Raw genomic sequence first — 22,088 nt, forward strand, 5'->3', positions numbered from 1 at the left:
CGGAGCCGGCTTCCTCGTGGGAAGGGTTTTCCCGCTGGGCTGGCGGGCGGCCTCCTGGCGGTCGCCCGCCAGCCCAGCGGGAAACACAGAATCACCGCGGCGGTCTCCGCCGCCCGCCAGAGTTAGAATGACCCCCTAAGTAGTTTAAAAAAGAGAACAGGTATTTTCCATCTTTGCACCCAGGATCTGAACCAATATTCCTTATCCATCAGTATAGCCTCAATGCTGCTCTAATTTATGAAAGAGTTGAAGGCTCACTTGCTCAAAGAACTCTACATCATATTGCATTAGCCATGTACAGCCCATCTTCATGGTAGAAAAATCAAATTAATGTGTACCTCTGAATCACAGGCCAAAGACAACGGATATAAAAAGAAAATCCTAGAGGCACATCCAGCAATGCTGCTCTGTAATTAAAAAGAGTTTATAGCCTTCACCAGATTGCACACAGTATACATGTCCAGACCGAAACAGCAACAGTGAAATAATTGCCTCAAATGTAGTGAAATACCCACCATAGCAGTAAGTCTCCACTAATACCAAGCACTCAAATCAAGCAATAGACCTCCCAAAACTCAGCATGAATGATCCCTCAAACACGAGGATTAATAATTTTTTTCTGGAATATTTTGTCTGAAATGTTAAAAAGAATTAGGATATTTCACCATCTAAATTTTCACCTGACAAAAAATAGGTCAACTCAACCAAACAGAAGCTTGCCATTGTCCCAAAATAACAGATTTATATTTTGTTGTAAATATGTTTGGTCACCAAAAAGCTTCTTGTGTTTTCTTTAGCAATGAATTGCTATAACAAATTAAGAAATTCCAATGTTATTGTAAGGTACAGTACTCCAAAACTGAAAGTCTCATACTTGAATCACTTTTATTACTGACAAAAGGCTCTCTGAGAAGACCTTCTATAAATCCCAGAGGTAGGGCCTAATGAACCATCCTAGTGCAGATTCATTGGTCCTACAATGGGAACATTCTCCTTAAAGTCAGTTTCCATGAAACTATATTTGACTGAGTCATGGAAGACCTCTTAAATCAGCTCCTAATCTGCTTTTGAGAAGGGCCACCACAGCCCTGAGATGCAGAGGCACACAGGCCAATCTAGAGCAGAGCCAAGGAGCCTACAATGTATAAATCATGACTCACAATCATGTCCTTGGAGAACAAACTAGCTCCTCATTCAAAAAAACTCCCTTTGTTAATTCCATAAATGAGAATATAGAGTTAATTCTCCAATCTTCATGTATATAATTTAATTACAAGAGTGTCTCAAAATGCCCCTGACTCTCTTAGTAATTCACATAGGTCCCAATTCACAAAGGTAAACTTGAAAAGTCTAACTTTAAATCTGAAGTCTAAGTTTAGACCTAAAGTCTAACTTTAAACCTGAAGTCTAACTTTAAGCGTGAAGTCTAACTTTACACCTGAAGTCTAACTTTACACCTGAAGTCTAAGTTTAGACCGAAAGTCTAATGGACCAATTCACAAAGGCAAAGTTAGATCAAAAGTGTATCATAGACAAAAAGTCTAACTTTACTACTTTTAGGTTGTTATAAAGGTAGGTTACTAATAATAACTTTACTACTAGTAATTCTACTGGTAGTAACGTTATTACTAGTTTCTTTATCACTAGTAAGTTTACTATTAGTAATGCTACGAGTAGTAACTTATCTTTGTGAATACAGAAAAGTAGTAAAGTTAGACTTTTGGCCTACCTTTACCTTTCTGAATCGGGTCCACAGTGGTTAGTACAATAATGCAACCTATACTAAACTAGATTTTTTTTAAAAACATTCACAGCAGACATTTATGTCTGAACTACATTGCATTGGGCATTGTACTTTGTACATTTTTTTCAGAACCAAATGATGATTTAGGCCACACAACTTTCTTTCACTACGAAAAGTATTCGGTATGCCCCTTTTGGCTTTTTGTGTATTTGTGTACCTCAAGTCTGGGTAATAGTTTTGCCAACCACAATTCTAATTGGTTTTGTGAGTATGCAATGTTCTTTGTGTATGGGTCATAGTCATGCCTCAGTTTTTTCTGTGGATGATGTGTATGTTACTGAGGCAAATCAGCTGCAACAACCAGTTGTGGATGATCTGTGGAACGTAATGTTCTTTTCTCTTTCAGTTGGTGTTATAATGCTGGGTTTACCAACCTCTCAAAGCTAGAACCACAAGAATAGACCATTATTTAGTGTTGAGTGCATGCTTTTAGTTTTGTGTTGATAGGTGTTGTTCATAGGAGATACCTGTCTCCAAACTACGATGATGAGAGCGTTCCATGCCTGCAAGCAAGACCACCAATCTACCCTAGCACAGAGCCCACATTGGGAAAAAAACACCTCATACATGGAAGAAGTCCACCAGCCCTGGGGAAGTGATTATGACAAAGAGCAGCACCTTCCACCCACAGCTGAGTTGAGGAATATTAAAAGCCAGACCTTTCCAAGGTGAGACCAGGAGCAGCGTAGCAGTCCATCTCACCAGTCAGCTGACACTGGGTTCTCAATCGGCTCTTCTTTTCCTTTCTCAAGCGCCACATGCATGTTCTTCTCCATCTGAGCTTCTATCAGAAGGTAGGATTGTATTAGGGGTTGATCTTTTATCAGCCCTCCTTCCTAGCCCTGAACCTGATCAGGTAGGTACGTTTCAACATAGCTGCATCAAAACACAAGCAGGCTACTATACTCGTCCTGCTGCACTTATGAGAGTATGTGCATGGGCAGCATGTCACTGTGGGTTGTGCTTATGTGAGAAGACAAAAGGAAAATGTGCTTCACAAATGTGCAACCAATGGACCTCTATTGGTGCCCTTTCCGATGTTGTGGACATAAGCACTTTGAAATGCAAGTAGGACAGTCCTTGTAAATGTAAGTATATGACCTCTCAGATCTGTGTTTTTGTAGGATTGCATGCCTTCCTCTCGAGCCATGTCAGTCAGGGCTTTGTGGTACCAGGAAGTGTGCAGTTGGCAGTGTGTAGCCCTCATCCTGCTGTGGCATCTAGCCAAATCACTGGCAGTTCAATGCATAATGCTCAATCCTGATCCCTGTGTGTGATGATGCTGTGTATGCCAACTGTGGTGTTGGTGCAGAAATAGACCCAGTGTTTCCTCTCTCTCTTTTCCCCCCTTTTTTCTTCTTCCATTCTGTCCATGTGTGCATTAGCATCATCTGGCAGAGAAGCAGGGGCAGCGACGACAGAGAGAGATGCATCCCACAGGCACCAACGCCGAGGGAACCAGTGGGACGGAGGACGAGGGGAGGACCATGGCGGAGACAGGAGGTGACAACACAGACTCAGATAAATCCTCGGACGGAAGCTCCTTGGTGGTGGTGGACACCTCTGTGACCACCCCAGCTTCAGGTACAGCTGCCACCCCTTTACCAGCACTGCCCTCCCAGTAGTCCCTCAGTGAGTTGCCCTAGCCTGCTCACCCAGGAGGGTGAGCATCTCCTCTGCCCAGGCACCTTATGCTCTACCCTAGTGAGCCCTGCTGCCCTGAGTGAGGAGGCTATTGATCTCCTGAGATCCATCTCTTGGCGGCCCAAAAGTGAACGATTCAGGCTCCGACCTCCTCTCTGATGGCAGCCAATGTCCCTGTTCCTACCGTCCCCACTCCAACTATCACTTCTCAGTCCCAGTCTCCTCAACCCCAACCCATCCCATGCACACATACAGACGAGTATCCACAAAAGACAACACACAAGAGTGGCAAACTCAAACACAGGCACCACACTTCATCCCACAAGCACTCACACAAACACCAGACAGTTGCAGACACAACCACGTCCACTGCCTCCACTGTTTCCCCCTCCTCCTCCGCCTCCCTCACAGTCACGTTAACACTTAGACCTGCATGCACTGCATCAACATCCACCACCAGCATCACCACACCAAGCAGAACACACATCTCACTAGCAGACACCTCAACAACATTCATGCACGCGTCCCCTGTTTCCTCTCCCACCTATCTGTCCCCCTCTTCTAAAAGACACAAACACAAGCACTAAGACACCCAAAAGCCATCCACCTCATAACAGCACTTTGCCTATGCACCTGCAACCAAGTCCAGCAGACATACACCTCGAACAACCACTCTCTCAACCTCCACTCCCATCCCTCCTCCCTCATCCTGCCCCACCGTCCCTAAGATGCTTTTCCTTGCCCAACTTGACCTCTTCCATTCCCCTCCGCCCCGTCCTGCCCATAAGAGCAGGGTCCCAATGACCCAGCCCACGACCTCAGCCAGAAAGGGTACGCGGAGAGTGGTGGTGCCACCTAGTCATGGTGGCAAGTCAGTGAAGGATCCACGTCCACCAGCCAAGAAGGTTAAGGATCCCACACCTCCTGCCATGAAGGGGAAGAAGTCCTTGACTCCTGCCAGGAAGGCTAAGGAGCCCGCACATCCCGCCATGAAGGGGAAGAAGCCCTCAACCCCTGACAGGAAGGGTAAGGATCCAACACATCCTGCCATGAGGGGGAAGAAGCCCTCAACTCCAGCAGAGGCTGTCAGGGTGACACCACCGCCACCAGTGGTCACCGGGCCCTCACTGCCAGCTGAGGAAGTGCAGCCTACTCCTCCTGCAGAGGCTACCCAAGAGGCACCAATACCTGCTGAGATAGTGCAGCCCTCACCTTCAGCAGAGGCTGCCCAGGAGGCACCTTCACCTGCTGACACAGTGCAGCTGTTACCTCCAGAAGACACAGTGCAGCCCTCACCACCAGCGGAAGCCATGTAGGCCCTCCAGGGACTTCTGTACAAGGGGCCCCCTCCAGAAGCAGTGGGAATGTTCCCCACCTGAGAGACTGTGACCTTGCACTCCCCAGCAAATAGAAATGGGCATGGATCCCCCTCCAGAATCAGTGGGAAAGTCACCCACTCCAGAGACTGTGGCCTTGCACTCCCCAGCACAGAGAAATGGGCATGGAGCCCCCTCCAGGACCAATGGGAAAGTCGCCCACTCCAGAGACTGTGGCCTTGCACTCCCCAGCAGAGAGAAATGTGTATGTTCCCGTATTCAGCTGAGGTGCCCCCCCACACCCCATCCCTCTGAGGTGCCTGCCCACTTGCAAACTGATACTCCTGCAGAGTGCTATCCGGATGAAGTCAGGATTCCAGTTGGGCCTTGGATTGTGCCCTGTGGCCATGTGGGCCCTTATTACTATGGACTGGGCATTGGCCCTTTGTGTACATTTGTACATATCTGTTTTTCATACAATTGGGTCTTTTGGTAGCTGTTCACAATCAATACATTCTCATTACTGCCTTCTTGTTGTCTTTGCATTATTATGCCATGTGTTGTGTGCCATTGTTTTTTATCTGAAGCTGGCTGTGTTTATGGTGCATGTGTTTCGTGTGTGTGTCGTGTGTGTGTGTGTGTCAGTCTCATTTTCCTCCCCCTGCCCTTGTGTGCTAGGCAGCTGTACTCAACGTCATCGTCTTCGTCGGCATTGGTGTTCCAGGTGGAGTGTGGCATAGATGAGCATCAGGAAGACTTGTAGTTCTGGTTCCATGACGGTGTTGTTCTTCCCTTTGTCTCTAATGGGGAGTCTTTGGTTTTCTGTGTTCTGTTTCTGCAAGGCTTTTGATGGCATTGGTACCCCCCAGAAATCGTGGCACAGTTTCCTGGGTCATGATATGGTGGGCGGTACTTTGTCTTCCGCCTGGCTGTTGATGGCTACTGTTGTGGTGACTGGTGTTAATGCCCTGGCTGTTGGTGTGGTATATTGGCTGTCTACAGGAGTTATCACCGCCATAGTCATGATTTGGTGGTAATTACCACCAACCTGTTGGCGGCATTACCGCCACTTTATCGCTGACCTCCAATGTCATAATGAGGGCCTACATCTTCCTGGGAGACCTCAACTTTCACTTGGAAGACCTCATCGACACCAACTCCACCAACCTTTTGGAAAAACTGGACAACATTGGCCTCAAGCAGCTAGCCACTGACCCAACGCACGTGGCAGGACACACGCTGGACCACATTTTTTTTGTCCAGCAACAGAATCAGATTCACCCACTCCTCGGACCTCACCAGAACGGACCACTCCATCATACACCTCGCCATTACTGGACATCCCTGTTCCATCCCCAATTGCCATAGTGCACCTTCCCACGGCTGGAGCAAGGTCAAAAACAATGGACCGATGCATTCTGCACTACTCAGCTCAAGTACTCTCCCATCCTGGACCAAGCCGTTGGAAACTTCAATGACTGCATCACCAATGCCACTGACTGAGTTGCTCCAGCAAACCAGCAAAAACACACAGACCAGCCACACATGCCATCTGGGACATCTTGGAACTCAGAAGGGCAAAACACAAATGCAAATAGCTGGAGAGAAGATAGTGCTGCAGCAGAAACAAAATCGACAGAGTCAAATTTAAGTCAGCCCTCAACAATTACCGCAGACAGATCAAAAGAGCAAAGAGGGAGGCCCTGACAGACCAGATTGAGACCAGCATCAACAGAACCAAGGAACTCTTCACCATTGTCAGACAATTCACCTGGCCGGCAGCCACTGAAAACTCAATCTCTGCATCACAAAAGTTCTGCGACGCACTCGCTAACCATTTTTGCAATAAAATTGCAACCATATACAAGAACGTTGACCCCAGCCCTTTAGCACACACAGCCTCCATACAACCACCAGTACAAACCACCTGCTCAGACCTGGAAACTCAAGGAAGATGACTCAACTGACCTTATTAGCCCCCTGCCCCCACAATCTCTTCAACCTCGGAAGAGACAATATCGTCCGCCAACTTTCCACCATCATCAAAGCTTTGTTAACCATGGGCACCTTTCCCAGCACCTGGAAACACACAGAGGTCAGATCACTCCTCAGCATACCCCTATGAAGTGCAAAACTGACAATCTATCTCCTTGCTCCCTTTCCCCACTAAAGTCTTATTGAAGGCCTCAACCTCCAACTCACTGAACACCTGGTAAGACCCAACATACTAGACTCCTCCCAGTCAGGCTTTAGACCCAACCACAGCACCGGGACAGTGCTGATCACTGCTTCAGATGACATCTGAGCCCTGCCTCGCAGAGGAGAATCCAGTGCCCTTATCCTCCGTGACCTGTCTGCCTCCTTTAACATGGTTTGCCAACACACACTTATCTACCGCCTGCACCAAAAAGGAATAACCAGCGACACACCCAGATGGATGGCATCCTTTATCACAAGATGTACACAGAAAATGTGCCCTCACTCTTCAAATCACACACCAAGCATGACATCTGCTGCATCCACCAGGGCTCGTCCCTCAGCCCCACAGTCTTCAACATCTACATGATGCTTACTGCCGGCTTCATCATATCTCACAATATCAACATCATCACCTACGCTGATGACACCCAGTTCGTCCTATTGCTCTCCACTGACCCAACTGCAACCAAGAAGAATTTCTACAACTGCATGAAAGGCGTTGCAGCATGGAGGAAGGATGGCTTCCTAAAATTGAACACAGACAAGACTGAAGTTCTCATCTTTGGTAAAGACTCAGCCCTCTGGAATGATTCCTGGTGATCTCGGCCCCACTCCCACACCAAACGGCCATGCCCACAGCCTCAGCATCATCCTAGACAGTGAGCTCTCCATGACACGTCAGGTCAACTCTGTTGCCTCAGCCTGCATCCAGACGTTGTGCATGTTCAGAAATTTTTTCAAGTGACTCCCCATCAACATAAGAAAGAAAGTTACTCATGCTCTCATTAACAACCGGCTTGACTGTGGTAATGCACTCTATACAGTCACCTCCACTGAGCTCCTGCACAGGCTCCAAACAATACAGAACGCTGAAGCCAGACTGATTCTTGGTCTGCCAAAGAGCGTGCACATCCCCCAGCACCTGAAAGAACTCCACTGGCTCCCGGTTCAGAAGAGATGCCACTTCAAGCTCCTCACCCATGCCTTCAAAGTCCTCCATGACCAAGGACCCACCTACCTGAACCAGCAACTGTACTTCCATCTCCCTATCAGGAACCTCCGCTCTGCACACCAGGCCCTCACATAGATCCCTCACACCCATTGCTGCCATGCTGGAGGACACTCCTTCTCCTTCCTTGCCACCAAAGCCTGGAACATCCTCCCACTCCAACTCCTCATTGCCCCTTCACTCAGGGACTTCAAGAAACGGCTCAAAACCGGACTTTTCAAATGAGGCTATCCTCAGCGCCTAGACAGCCTCATGTGTGTCAAGTTGCAGTCTACAAATACATGATTTATTGATTGATTTACTCCAGGTTACAACATCAACCTCCATTCCCAGGTCTGTCATGGGAAGCTCGTTTATCCATGTAGCTCCTCGTAGAATTTATGCATTTGTTTAACCTGATAGTCCACTGCTCAGGATGTTCCAAGCTCAAGGAAACTGTTAAACTTTCTCACTATGTCTAAATGATAAGGCCTATTACCAAAGCTATTCTTCTCATAAGAACGAAGTCTTGAATAAAACTCACATCATGAAAAAAAAAGAATCACCATTTCCTGCACAGTCATGAAATGTAAGACTAACACGCCTTACTTAGCTAAGGCAAGTGAAGTAAAGCAATACATTTAATTATTATGTTTTGATAAACACATTTTTAATATGAAAATGTATGCATTCAACAGTATTAATGCCTCAATAATATGCAGGTTACATTAAGTTTGAAAGAAAAGACTGTTAATACATTTCAATTGATATTATGCAGAACCCCATTTTTTTATTTTTGCACATGTATTTAACCATTAATAATTAGAAATGCAATATTATTTCAATGCACCCTTTTACTCTAAGATCTACATTATAACATCATATCAATTAGATCTTGCAAAATGTGTGATTTATAATCCATACTACCAGGGTTTAAATGAATGCACATTTAAAACGTTTTCACGTGGTATCTTTCTACAATCAAACTATTAGTACTTTGGATAACATAAGTCATTTAATGTCAAGTATTGATGACTTCTGTGAAATGTGGGACAGCACTAAATTATTAGTACAACAGAATTTATTTATAAAGCATTAAAAAGGCAGCGAAAGCAAGTACACAGCATAAAAGTGAGGGACAGAAGTGAACTGGACAAGTAAGAGCAAAGGGAAGAGAAATGTCTGTGTTCTTGGAGGAGCAGATGAGCAGAGAAGGAGAGAAAGAGGCCGGAGATAAAATAGACTTATGCATATTGGAATTCAAGAAGTACATAGGAGAAGGAAGAACACAAGGACAGTCAATAGAATGAGGGCAGAGAGCCAAAATAATGTGACTTATACATATGACAGTGTTTCCAGCCTATAGCTGGGAGAAGAAGTCTCAAAAAGCCAATTGTTTCAGGTTGGCATGTGGACACGTGTGCATACTAGGTGGCCATCTTAATGATTTTTGTTGGATAAAACCGCAAAAAACATTCATGCAATGTTGAAGTGCTCTTTGTAATGAGGTATAATAAAAGTAATTGAAAGATTGCCAATGTGCAGGCATACACATACATTGGGATGGATGGCCTTATTTCAGCGGTTTTGACCTTAAACAATAACCCAAATAAATAAGCATTGGCAAAGTCATGAACTCCACCACCAGTTTTGCAAAATGGCATATTTGCAAATGCTTCTTTGTAAAGAAGAGAAGATCAAATAAGTCTAATATGTGGTGATGTATTGTGCTTGATCTTAGCTAAATTGTTGAAAAATGCTTGTTGTCTGATGTCTTCCTTTTTATCTTCTGTATTACCAGTCTAGTGATGCCATTTTAATTTAACCCTCATGGATCTGGAATAAGCTCAGTAAATTCTTATAGTAAGTTAATATATTTAAAGAAGAGTCATTGGCTGAGGTAGGTATGAGTAGAGATATCAGAAGTAACCAGGAAGAAATGATAATTAGGCCACATTGTTAAATAATTGCTTTTGGGCAGATAAGCACAGGCTACTAGATGTGCAGCCTAGAAGGTGACCCCTTAGTCTGCTTGAAAGCTGACAATGTTTTCCCCATTGGTTCACAGAGATGCTCTTCAGGGGAAGAATATTTCTGAAGATATCTTGGAACTATGAGGAAGCATGTCTAGGTTATGATGGTGGCAGCTCCAAAAGCAACTATTTATACTTTCAACCTGTCACATTGCAGTGGAACAGGGGAGTATCTCAGCTCAGGTGAAATCCTACAGTGGTGCACTAAAAGGTGGAAACATGAAATTGTCATATTAGTGGCTTGACAAAATTTGAAGATAGCTACAAAAGTCTTGCAATAGCAGACAGGATAATGAAGAAAGTCCTGAGACATTGAACAAAGAAGTAGTCATGTTCTCTCTTACCATCTGATTGAATCTAATTACCAAAGACTCAGGAACCATTTACTGAACTGTCACCCTGGATACTAGGATAGTTGAATTGATTTTGGTGCTATACATGCATGTTCCTTCAATCTGAAGTGGACAAATCATTACTGTCTGGTAGCCTGGTAACCAATATCTCATAAAGGATAGAAGCCTGAGACATGTGGATCGAGTTCATTGTAGCTAAGAACGTATCTATTCAAAACAATCTGCTTGACAAATGCATTAGCTCACACTAGTCTAGTGGTGCCCTGTAGCTTCATCAAAAATTGATCATCCATGGATGTCCTGTAAGAATCAAAGCCCTTATCACCAACTTTAGCTTTCCTTTAATTAGTATGTAGCATCACCAATGTTAGAGCCCCACCATCCAATAACTGTGAAATATTCATTGAAGGTCGTGGATGAAGCTCTAGCTTCTGTCGGGAAAGACACTACTACCTTCATCTGTGGAAGTTTATTGGCCCATTTAAAGCAATTTAATCTACACATACTCACTCTGCCTTAAGCTCCTAAACAGCCTCTCTTTCTCTGTGAAGACCCTGGGATGTTCAACACTGGAGATGCAGGGATTCACTAAGTTAAGTAAGGTTATGCACACTCACAAATCATTCTGACATTTACCCCAGTTACTGTATCAGAACCAACTATGGCACACATGGAGACATTTCTATTTTTTCCCATAAGATAGTGCTGGTTTAATGAATCTTTGTCTTAAAGGCTAATCTTATTGGCTTTTGTAAATTTCTTTCAAAACATTTTCTACATTATTTTCCATTAGAAACCTGCAACGACATGAATATTGATGCCTTTGAACCCTAACTTTCACTGAATACCAAATCACTTAGATTCGCCCAAGGCATCAACCTCACCCTCAAAGAACATATTGCCAAAAAAATGCTCTCACTTGTAAAGAATATCAAAATGTTTCCTTCAATAAGTCTCCAGAACTACTGTTCAAGCCCTTGTACTCTCTCATCTGGATGCTGGAAATGCCTTACTCCATGCCCCCTCCCTCCAGACTCCACACTGGAACCCCTTAGGGGCATCCTCCACAGCACACTAGGCTTCATCCAGAGCCTGAAGAAATATGATCACATCCTTACCCATGTCAGCTGTTAGCTCCCATTGCCGGGCTGCACCATTTTCAAAACTAGCTGCATCATTTACAAAGCCATCACAACCAGAATCCTTTCTTATCTTGCAGAAAGGCTTACCATCTCGGGTGGTTCTTGTCACACCAACAGCCAGGGCATATTTTGACTATCGAATGCAAACTAAGTAGTTTAAAAAACTGAACAGGTATTTTCCATCTTTGCACCCAGGATATGAACCAATATTCCTTATCCATCAGTATAGCCTCAATGCTGCTCTAATTTATGAAAGAGTTGAAGGCTCACTTGCTCAAAGAACTCTACATCATATTGCATTAGCCATCTACAGCCCAGCTTCGTGGTAGAAAAATCAAATTAATGCATACCTCTCAATCACAGGCCAAAGACAACGGATATAAAAATAAAATCCTAGAGGCACATCCAGCAATGCTGCTCTGTAATTAAAAAGAGTTTATAGCCTTCACCAGATTGCACACAGTATACATGTCCAGACCGAAACAGCAACAGTGAAATAATTGCCTCAAATGTAGTGAAATACCCACCATAGCAGTAAGTCTCCACTAATACCAAGCATTCAAATCAAGCAATAGACCTCCCAAAACTCAGCATGAATGATCCCTCAAACACGAGGTTTAATACATTTTTGTATGGAATATTTTGTCTGAAATGTTAACTGGCCACTTTCTAAATAATTAGGATATTTCACCATCTAAATTTTCACCTGACAAAAAATAGGTGAACTCAACCAAACAGAAGCTTGCCATTGTCCCAAAATAACAGATTTATATTTTGTTGTAAATATGTTTGGTCACCAAAAAGCTTCTTGTGTTTTCTTTAACAAGTATTCACCTGAATTGCTATAACAAATTAAGAAATTCCAATGTTATTGTAAGGTACAGTACTCCAAAACTGAAAGCCTCCTACTTGAGTCACTTTTATTACTAACAAAAGGCTCACTGAGAAGACCTTCTATAAATCCCAGAGGTAGGGCCTAATGAACCATCCTAGTGCAAATTCATTGGTCCTACAATGGGAACATTCTCCTTAAAGTCCGTTTCCATGAAACTATATTTGACTGAGTCATGGAAGACCTCTTAAATCAGCTCTTAATCTGCTTTTGAGAAGGGCCACCACAGCCCTGAGATGCAGAGGCACACAGGCCAATCTAGAGCAGAGCCAAGGAGCCTACAATGCATAAATCATGACTCACAATCATGTCCTTGGAGAACAAACTGTAGTTCCTCATTCAAGAAAACTCCCTTTGTTAATTCCATAAATGAGAATATAGAGTTAATTCTCCAATCTCCATGTATATAATTTAATTACAAGAGTGTCTCAAAATGTCCCCTGACTCTCTTAGTAATTCACATAGGGCCCAATTCACAAAGGTAAACTTGAAATGTCTAACTTTAAATCTGAAGTCTAAGTTTAGACCTAAAGTCTAACTTTAAACCTGAAGTCTAACTTTAAGCGTGAAGTCTAACTTTACACCTGAAAGTCTAACTTTACACCTGAAGTCTAAGTTTAGACCTAAAGTCTAATGGACCAATTCACAAAGGCAAAGTTAGATCAAAAGTGTATCATACACCAAAAGTCTGACTTTACTACTTTTAGGTAGTTATAAAGGTAGGTTACTAATAATAACTTTACTACTAGTAATTCTACTGGTAGTAACGTTATTACTAGTTTCTTTATCACTAGTAAGTTTACTATTAGTAATGCTACGAGTAGTAACTTATCTTTGTGAATACCGAAAAGTAGTAAAGTTAGACTTTTGGCCTACCTTTACCTTTCTGAATCGGGTCCACAGTGGTTAGTACAATAATGCAACCTATACTAAACTAGATTTTTTTAAAACATTCACAGCAGACATTTATGTCTGAACTACATTGCATTGGGCATTGTACTTTGTAAATTTGTTTCAGAACCAAATGATGATTTAGGCCACACAACTTTCTTTCACTACAAAAAGTATTTGGTATGCCCCTTCTGGCTTTTTGTGTATTTGTGTACCTCAAGCCTGGGTATTAGTTTTGCCAAGCACAATTCTAATTGGTTTTGTGTGTATGCAATGTTCTTTGTGTATGGGTAATAGTCACACCTCAGTTTTTTCTGTGGATGATGTGTATGTTACTGAGGCAAATCAGCTGCAACAACCAGTTGTGGATGATCTGTGGAACTTAATGTTCTTTTCTCTTTCAGTTGGTGTTATAATGCTGGGTTTACCAAACTATCAAAGCTAGAACCACAAGAATAGACCATTATTTAGTGTTGAGTGCATGCTTTTAGTTTTGTGTTGATAGGTGTTGCTCATAGGAGATGCCTGTCTCCAAACTACGATGATGAGAGCGTTCCATGCCTGCAAGCAAGACCACCAATCTACCCTAGCACAGAGCCCACATTGGAAAAAAAAAACACCTCATACATGGAAGAAGTCCACCAGCCCTGGGGAAGTGGTTATGACAAAGAGCAGCACCTTCCACCCACAGCTGAGATGAGGAATATTAAAAGCCAGACCTTTCCAAGGTGAGACCAGGAGCAGCGTAGCAGTCCATCTCACCAGTCAGCTGACACTGGGTTCTCAATCGGCTCTTCTTTTCCTGTCTCAAGCGCCACATGCATGTTTTTCTCCATCTGAGCTTCTATCAGAAGGTAGGATTGTACTAGGGGTTGATCTTTTATCAGCCCTCCTTCCTAGCCCTGAACCTGATCAGGTAGGTACGTTTCAACATAGCTGCATCAAAACACAAGCAGGCTACTATACTCGTCCTGCTGCACTTATGAGAGTATGTGCATGGGCAGCATGTCACTGTGGGTTGTGCTTATGTGAGAAGACAAAAGGAAAATGTGCTTCACAAATGTGCAACCAATGGACCTCTATTGGTGCCCTTTCCCATGTTGTGGGCATAAGCACTTTGAAATGTAAGTAGGACAGTCCTTGTAAATGTAAGTATATGACCTCTCAGATCTGTTTTTTTGTATGATTGCATGCCTTCCTCTCGAGCCAAAGCCTGGCATGCCAAGCAAAAGCTGTGCATTGGCTCAGGGTAGGTGGTTTCAGGAGGTTTGGCCACAGGGCCTGGCCTCCGGTCAAACCCTGCTACGCAAGGCCAAAAACCATGCATGGCGCAAGGTTGGGTGGTTATAGGGGCTTGGCCGCTAGGCCTGGTCATAATTTTTTCAGTGAAACAAAAAAAAAGATATGTGTTTTTTTCAGTAAAAAAAAATGATATATATATATATACATACATATATACATACATATATATATATATATATATATATATATATATATATATATATATATATATATATATATATAAATAAATAACTATCTATCTACATATATATAGAGATAGAGAGACAGACAGACAGACAGATAGATAGATAGATAGATAGATAAATAGATAGATAGATAGATAGATAGATAGATAGATAGATAGATAGATAGATAGATAGATAGATAGATAGATAGATAGATAGATAGATAGATAGATAGATATGTATATTTACACCTTCTGGTGGACTCCCATGTGGGCTGCCAATACAATTGCATGCTGGAATTGGTAGTATCTCATAAATATATATATATATATATATAAAATCACACATCCACTCAAAGAGGCTGACAAACACTCTCACAGTCCCTCTCATACTCAGACAGACACTCTTAACGCCCATTCTCACAACCAGACAGACATTCTCACACCTACTGTCACCCCTAGGCACTCACCCTCACACCCTCTCTCACACCCAGTCAGACACTCTCTCACCCACTCTCATACCCAGACAGACACTCTCACACCTATTGTCACACCCAGGCACACACTCTGACACCCATCATCACACTCAGACACATTCTCACACCCAGGGAGGCTCTCTCACAGCCAACTAGGCACAAACCTATGGTCCCTAGGGCTGAAATGTAGGGGGAATTGAAATTATGGGGTCAAGGTAGCAGTTCCCTGACCCCCTTTGAAAACATAATGTGTGGGTATGATTGGCTGGCCGCAACCTGACAGAGAAGTTGGAGCCACCATTTTGGTGCACTGGGGAAATAATCCCCAGGGCTGAAATGTGGTAGACAATGTACATAATGGGCTCAGGGGAGAAGTTCCCTGACCCCATAGAGGTGATGTTAATATGATACAGCACTACATAATGTGTTGGAAATGTGTAAAACATTTGAGCAATTTTTGAGATACGCGGATCCTGGAGAACATAAAAAATATATATACATACATAATCACACTCAAACAATTGGACAGCACTCGCACAGTCACTCTCACATCCAGACAGGCGCTCTCACACCCTAACTCACAGCCAGACACTCTCACACCCACTGTCACACACTGGCACACACTCTGACACCTGCTCTCACACCCAGATACTCTCTGACCCACTCTCACACCCAGACAGATACTCTCACACCCATTCTCACTCTCAGACTGTGTAACACCCACTCTCACACCAACAGTCATTCTTACACCCACTCTCACATCCCGAGAGACACTCTCACACTCTGCCTCACATCCAGACAAACACTCTCACACCCAGAGAAACACTCTCACACCTATTGTCACACCCTGGTCCACACTGTTGTGCCCACACTAACATTCAGACAGACACTCTTACATTTATTCACCTACCCAGAGACACCCCTCGCACCCGCTTTCACACCTAGACAGACACTCTCACAGCAACTCTCACACCCGAACAGACTCTCACAGCCACTCTAATACCTAGACAGACACTGTCACACCCACTCTCCTTCTCAGACCCAGTCTCTCATACCCCCTCTGATACCCAGAGACACCCTCTCGTGCCCATTCTCACACCCATAGCAATACTCTTACACACATTCTCACATCCACTCTCACACCCAGACACACACGTTCACACCAATTTTCTTGAATCTGTAAAAGGTAGTTGGGGCTTAAAGGTATGCTGCAATGTAATGAAGGGTCAGGGTAGACCCAGTGGTTTGAAATTAATGTGGCATGATAGTTAATAATGGGTGTAACATTTTAAAAAGATGTTTCATTTGACATTTTGCAGATCCATGGATCTGAACAACATTTAAAAAAAGGAATACAAAAATTAAAAATGATATATGGTAAACAAGGGTTGGGTTTAAAAAGAGGCTTTGTGTTAATGGTGTGTAGTTGATTACTACATATGAAATAGGATGCAGTCTTCTGCAGGAGCACCCTCTTGCCTTTTTCTGTCAGGTGAACTCCATCATTTCTATATACATTTGAATTTCCAGTATTATGCCCAGGTCATTGCCACCACAGTGCACAATCATAAGGTCTGGATGTTGCAATTGTTAATTCTTTCAACCAAAGGGAGCAATTGTTGCCACTTTAACCTTCTCTAGACAACCCGAGTAATATCCACATTATATAAACCCAGATCCCTATCAATGCCACTCTTTCATGCACGCTCTTTAGCCCAAAACACAAAGCTGTGTTTCACAATCCACACTCTGAGCATTTTGGATGGGAGTTGGAGGCAGTTTTGAAATGAAATGCAGTTGAAAATGGAGGACACTAGCTAGCATTTGAAAGAACACATTTTATTGGTTGTTCTAAATATGCTGGTGCATAAAGTTAGGTAGTGTTTTTGAGAGAAATGTAAATTAATTTTGCATTGTTTTTTCAGAAACTAGAAAAAGTGTTGCTATTTGGGATATGTGTATCATTTGAAAAAGTCAACTACACCTGCGACATTTGGTTTGAAAGTGAGCAGGATGCTTGCAGAAGCGTGACCTACTGGGCCAAGAGAATGCTGGAAAGTATGTTACCATGGTTGCCGATTTACAGGAGCATGGGGGAATGAATGAAAAAAACTGGACTGTGACGCTGTAGTTCCAGTCCTATTGGAAAAAAATTGTGTAAAAGTGTGTTTAGGTGCCAATACTTTTTTCTTGAATATCTATTGCATTATTGGATAATACATGGCAAAAAATAATTTTGTACTCCTGCGTGGATCAATCGTGGCATTACATGGGGGGCAGCACTAAGCACCACAGTGGATCCGGAGGAAACTGGTATGGAATTGGGCTATTGTTTGAGTAGTGTTGAAAAGACTTACCTATGAGATTCAGTCAGAAGATGTATAAGAAAAGTTAAATATGAGAGAGAGATTCTGATTCACTTTGTTATTAAGTAACCTTAAAAGCAAAGTTGAAAAAGTTGCCATTAATAGTTGCCTTGCACGAGAGTGGTGCACCATTCTTCTGCTTAGTTTTTGCACAATTTCAGCGTCAGAGACAAATATACAGACCAACAAACACACATAACAGGTATATGCAGTAACATGTATTTTAATTTAAAATGTGTTACTACAGGGATAGTTGTATGTAGGACGAATGAAAGTGTCAGAGACAAATATACAGACCAATAAAAACACATACAAGGTATGTGCCATTACATGTATTATAATTTAAAATGTGTTATTACAGGAATAGTTGTATGTAGGATGAATGAGAGTGAGTAGCATGTTTTAACAAGTAAAAAGGAATATAAATAATAGCTGTGTGGTTATAACAAGGACAGGTAGAAAAATCAACAGCGAAACAGTTGTCTTTTAGCCAACAAAAGTCCACTCTCAGGTAGGCTACAGGGAGGCCAAACAGCAGGGTACTTTGTTATTAGGAGGTGAAACATGTTATTCTCAGATTTATATGTGGCCTAGCAGAGCCTCATGCCTACTTATCTATGAACTCAAGCATATATATTGCAACTCATATGCCTATTAACAGAAGGATAAAGGCACTAGTACAGTTAGTTGGACTCTTAGAGGGCTTCTTATACAATGATGCTTACACCCAGACACCAGTAATGTTTACAACAATATTGGAACTAGTTGCACATGTAGTTACAGACCTCTGCACTCACCATATTTGGTTAAACAACTGGTAGGACACCCATAAAGGTACTGTTACAGTCAGTAAGATATGTAGCAAAAAACTGACATACACAGAAGTAGTCCTTTAAACATGGGTCAGGCCTACTACTGCAAAATATAGGTGTACACTTTTATTGTCAGCTCAAGTTGCCTTTAGTAAAGCTGCTTAGGAATCCTTCAAAGTTATTTTACTACACAAAACTGAGCAGACATCTAGGCTTTATGTAGGTCATAGAGCAGGTTTTTGTCTGTTTCAAACATAAACCATGTACTTATATTTTCACTGAGTTAGATGTGAACTTGCAAACTCCAATGCTCACTTATATATGCAGTGTTCAAACCATTGTGCTATTTATGTACCTATTAACAATAGCATGGAGCAAGTGATTTAGGTACCTATTAACAATAGCATAGAGCAAGTGATACAGTAAGTCAGACACAGAGAAAGCCACTTATACATTCATGCACACTCCCAGGCAGCAGCTGTGTTTCCAGTTGTACTGGAGTCAGTTGAACACACAGTTACACACCTTTGTCCTGATCATATTTACTTAAACATTTGGTGGTACACTGATAGAGATGCTGATACACTCAGTAAGCCAAGAAGGCAAATACTGACATATGCTACTCACACATGTACTCCTTTAAAGATGGGTCAAGCCTACTACTGAAGAACCTGGGTGTGTAGTTTACTGGCAGCTCGACTCGCCATGAGAATGTCTGCCTGTCAATCCTTCAAATGCTCTTTTACTACTGAAAGTTGAGTACTAAGCTATGCTGTAGGTACGCCATAGAGCAAGGGACTTTGAAGTTGAAAGATGAAACATGTCCTTCTAAGTTTCACTGAGTTAGATGTGGACTTGCAGACTCCTATGTTCACTTTTATATGCAATGTCCCACCAATACTGTAACTCATATATCTATTAACAAAACAATAGAGCTACTGACACATACAGTCAGACAGTGAGAAGGCTGTTTATACATTCATGCACACACCCAGACAGTAGTTATGTTTTTAGCAGTATTTGAGCCAATTACGCACCCCTATATTTTCCATATTTACTTAAACCTGTGGTGGGACACTCATAGAGGTACTGATATACTCTGTCAGATATGTAGCCAAGTACCTACACAACTTACTCTCCCATCCAGCCCGCTAGTGAACTGTCAGTTAGAGTTCCAATTCGACAGGCAGCTTGACAATCTTCAAACTATTCTTTTACTGAACAATTCAGTACTCAGCTAGACTGTGTGTAGGTGATAAAGCAGGGTGCTTTGTGGTTAAAAGAATGAACATGTCCTTCTAAGTTTCACTGTGTTAGACATGCAGTTGCAGACTCTGGCACTCACTTATATATGCAGTGTTCAACCCATACTGCAACTCAAATAAAATCAAAAACATTTATAAAGCGTGCTACTTACCCGTGAGGGTCTCAAGGCGCTAGGGGGTTACTGCTGCTCGAAGAGCCAGGTCTTCAGTTGCCTCCGGAATGCGAGGTGGTCCTTGGTGGTCCTGAGGTTGGTGGGGAGGGAATTCCATGTCTTGGCCGCCAGGTAGGAGAAGGATTTCCCACCTGCCGTGGTGCGGCAGATGCGAGGGACGGCGGCGAGTGCGAGGTTGGCGGAGCGAAGTTGACTGGTAGGCGTGTAGAAACTGAGGCGACGGTTGAGGTATTCGGGTCCCTTGTTGTGGAGGGCTTTGTGTGCATGGGTGAGGAGCCGGAAGGTGATCCTTTTGTTGACGGGAAGCCAGTGCAGGTGTCTCAGGTGGGCGGAGATGTGGCTGTTGCGGGGTATGTCGAGGACGAGGCGGGCGGAGGCGTTTTGTATTCGCTGCAGACGTTTCTGGAGTTTAGCGGTGGTTCCTGCGTATAGGGTGTTACCGGAGTCCAGGCGGCTCGTGACGAGGGCGTGGGTCACTGTCTTTCTGGTGTTGGCGGGGATCCAACGGAAGATCTTTCGGAGCATGCGGAGGGTGAGGAAGCAGGAAGATGATACGGCCTTGACTTGTTTGGTCATGGTGAGAAGTGGGTCCAGGATGAATCCGAGGTTGCGTGCGAGGTCTGAGGGGGTAGGTGCAGTGCCAAGGGCCAAGGGCCACTAGGAGTCGTCCCAGGCGGACGGGCTGTTTCCGAGGATGAGGACTTCCATTTTGTCGGAGTTCAGTGTCGGACGGCTGAGTTTCATCCATTCTGCGACGTCTTTCATTCCATCTTGCAGGTTGGTCTTGGCGCTGGTGGGGTCCTTGGTGAGGGAAAGTATCAGCTGAGTGTCGTCGGCGTAGGAGGTGATGTTGATGTTGTGTTTGCGTACGATGTCGGCGAGGGGGCTCATGTAGACATTGAAGAGAGTCGGGCTGAGCGAGGAGCCTTGTGGGACGCCGCAGATGATCTCGGTGGGGTCTGAGCGGAACGGAGGGAGGTAGACTCTTTGGGAGCGGTTGGAGAGGAAAGAGGTGATCCAGTCCAGGGCCTGTCCTTGGATACCGGTGGAGCGGAGGCGGGATATTAGGGTTCGGTGGCAGACGGTGTCGAAGACAGCGGAGAGGTCGAGGAGGATGACGGCGACTGTTTCTCCGTTGTCCATCAGAGTTCTGATGTCATCTGTGACTGAGATGAGGGCGGTTTCTGTGCTGTGATTGGCTCGGAATCCGAACTGAGAGGGGTCGAGTAGGTTGTTGTCTTCAAGGAAGTTGATAAGTTGCTTGTTGACGGTCTTCTCTATGACTTTGGCAGGGAAGGGGAGGAGCGAGATGGGGTGGAAGTTCTTCAGGTGGCTGGGGTCCGCCGTAGGTTTCTTCAGTAGGGTGTTGACTTCTGCATGTTTCCAGCTCTCGGGGAAAGTGGCAGAAGCAAACGAGCTGTTGATAATAGTCTGGAGATGCGGGGCGATGATGTCGTCGGCTTTGTTGAAGATGAAGTGTGGGCAGGGGTCTGAGGGGGCACCGGATTGGATGGAGTTCATGGTAGCTTTGGTCTCTTCCGTTCTGATGTGAGTCCAGGGGTTGAGGGTGATGGCTGGGGTTGTAGGTTCTGTGGTGGTTGGCTGGGTCTGGTGTCTGAAGCTGTCATGTAGGTTGGTGATCTTATGATGGAAGAAGGTGGCGAGGGAGTTGCAGAGGTCTTGTGAGGGCGTGATGGCGTTGGCGTTGACGATTGGATTGGGGAGCTCTTTGACAATGTTGAAGAGTTCTTTGCTGTTGTGAGTGTTCTTGTCCAGTCTGTCTGTGAAGGAAGTTCTTTTGGTGGCGTGGATCAGTTGGTGGTGTTCGCGGGTGGCGTTTTTGAGGGCAGACATGTTTTCTGCGGTGTGGTCCTTGCGCCAGGCTTTCTCGAGGGTGCAGCAGTTTTTTTTAGATTCCTTGAGGGTGTCTGTGAACCAAAGAGGTTTCCTGGTGTTGATCTGTCTTGGGAGGCGTCTGAGGGGTGCGAGGTTGTCCGCGCAGTTGGTGATCCAATGCGTGAGGCTGAGGGCTGCGTCATTGGGGTCGGTGGAGAAGTTGGGTTGGTTGTCGCTGAGAGTTGAGAGAAGCTGTTCCGTGGGGATTTTGTTCCAATGTCTGCGTGGGATGGGTTGTGTGCCGAGGTGGAGAGTCTTGCGTCGGAAGGTGAAGTGGACAAATCTGTGGTCGGTCCAGTGTATTACGGAGGAGTGGCTGAAGGATACGTGGTTGCTGGCGGAGAAGATGGGGTCAAGCGTGTGTCCGGTGATG

This window comes from Pleurodeles waltl, chromosome 12 (assembly GCF_031143425.1).
Source record: "Pleurodeles waltl isolate 20211129_DDA chromosome 12, aPleWal1.hap1.20221129, whole genome shotgun sequence".
In the NCBI taxonomy this organism is placed as follows: domain Eukaryota; kingdom Metazoa; phylum Chordata; class Amphibia; order Caudata; family Salamandridae; genus Pleurodeles; species Pleurodeles waltl.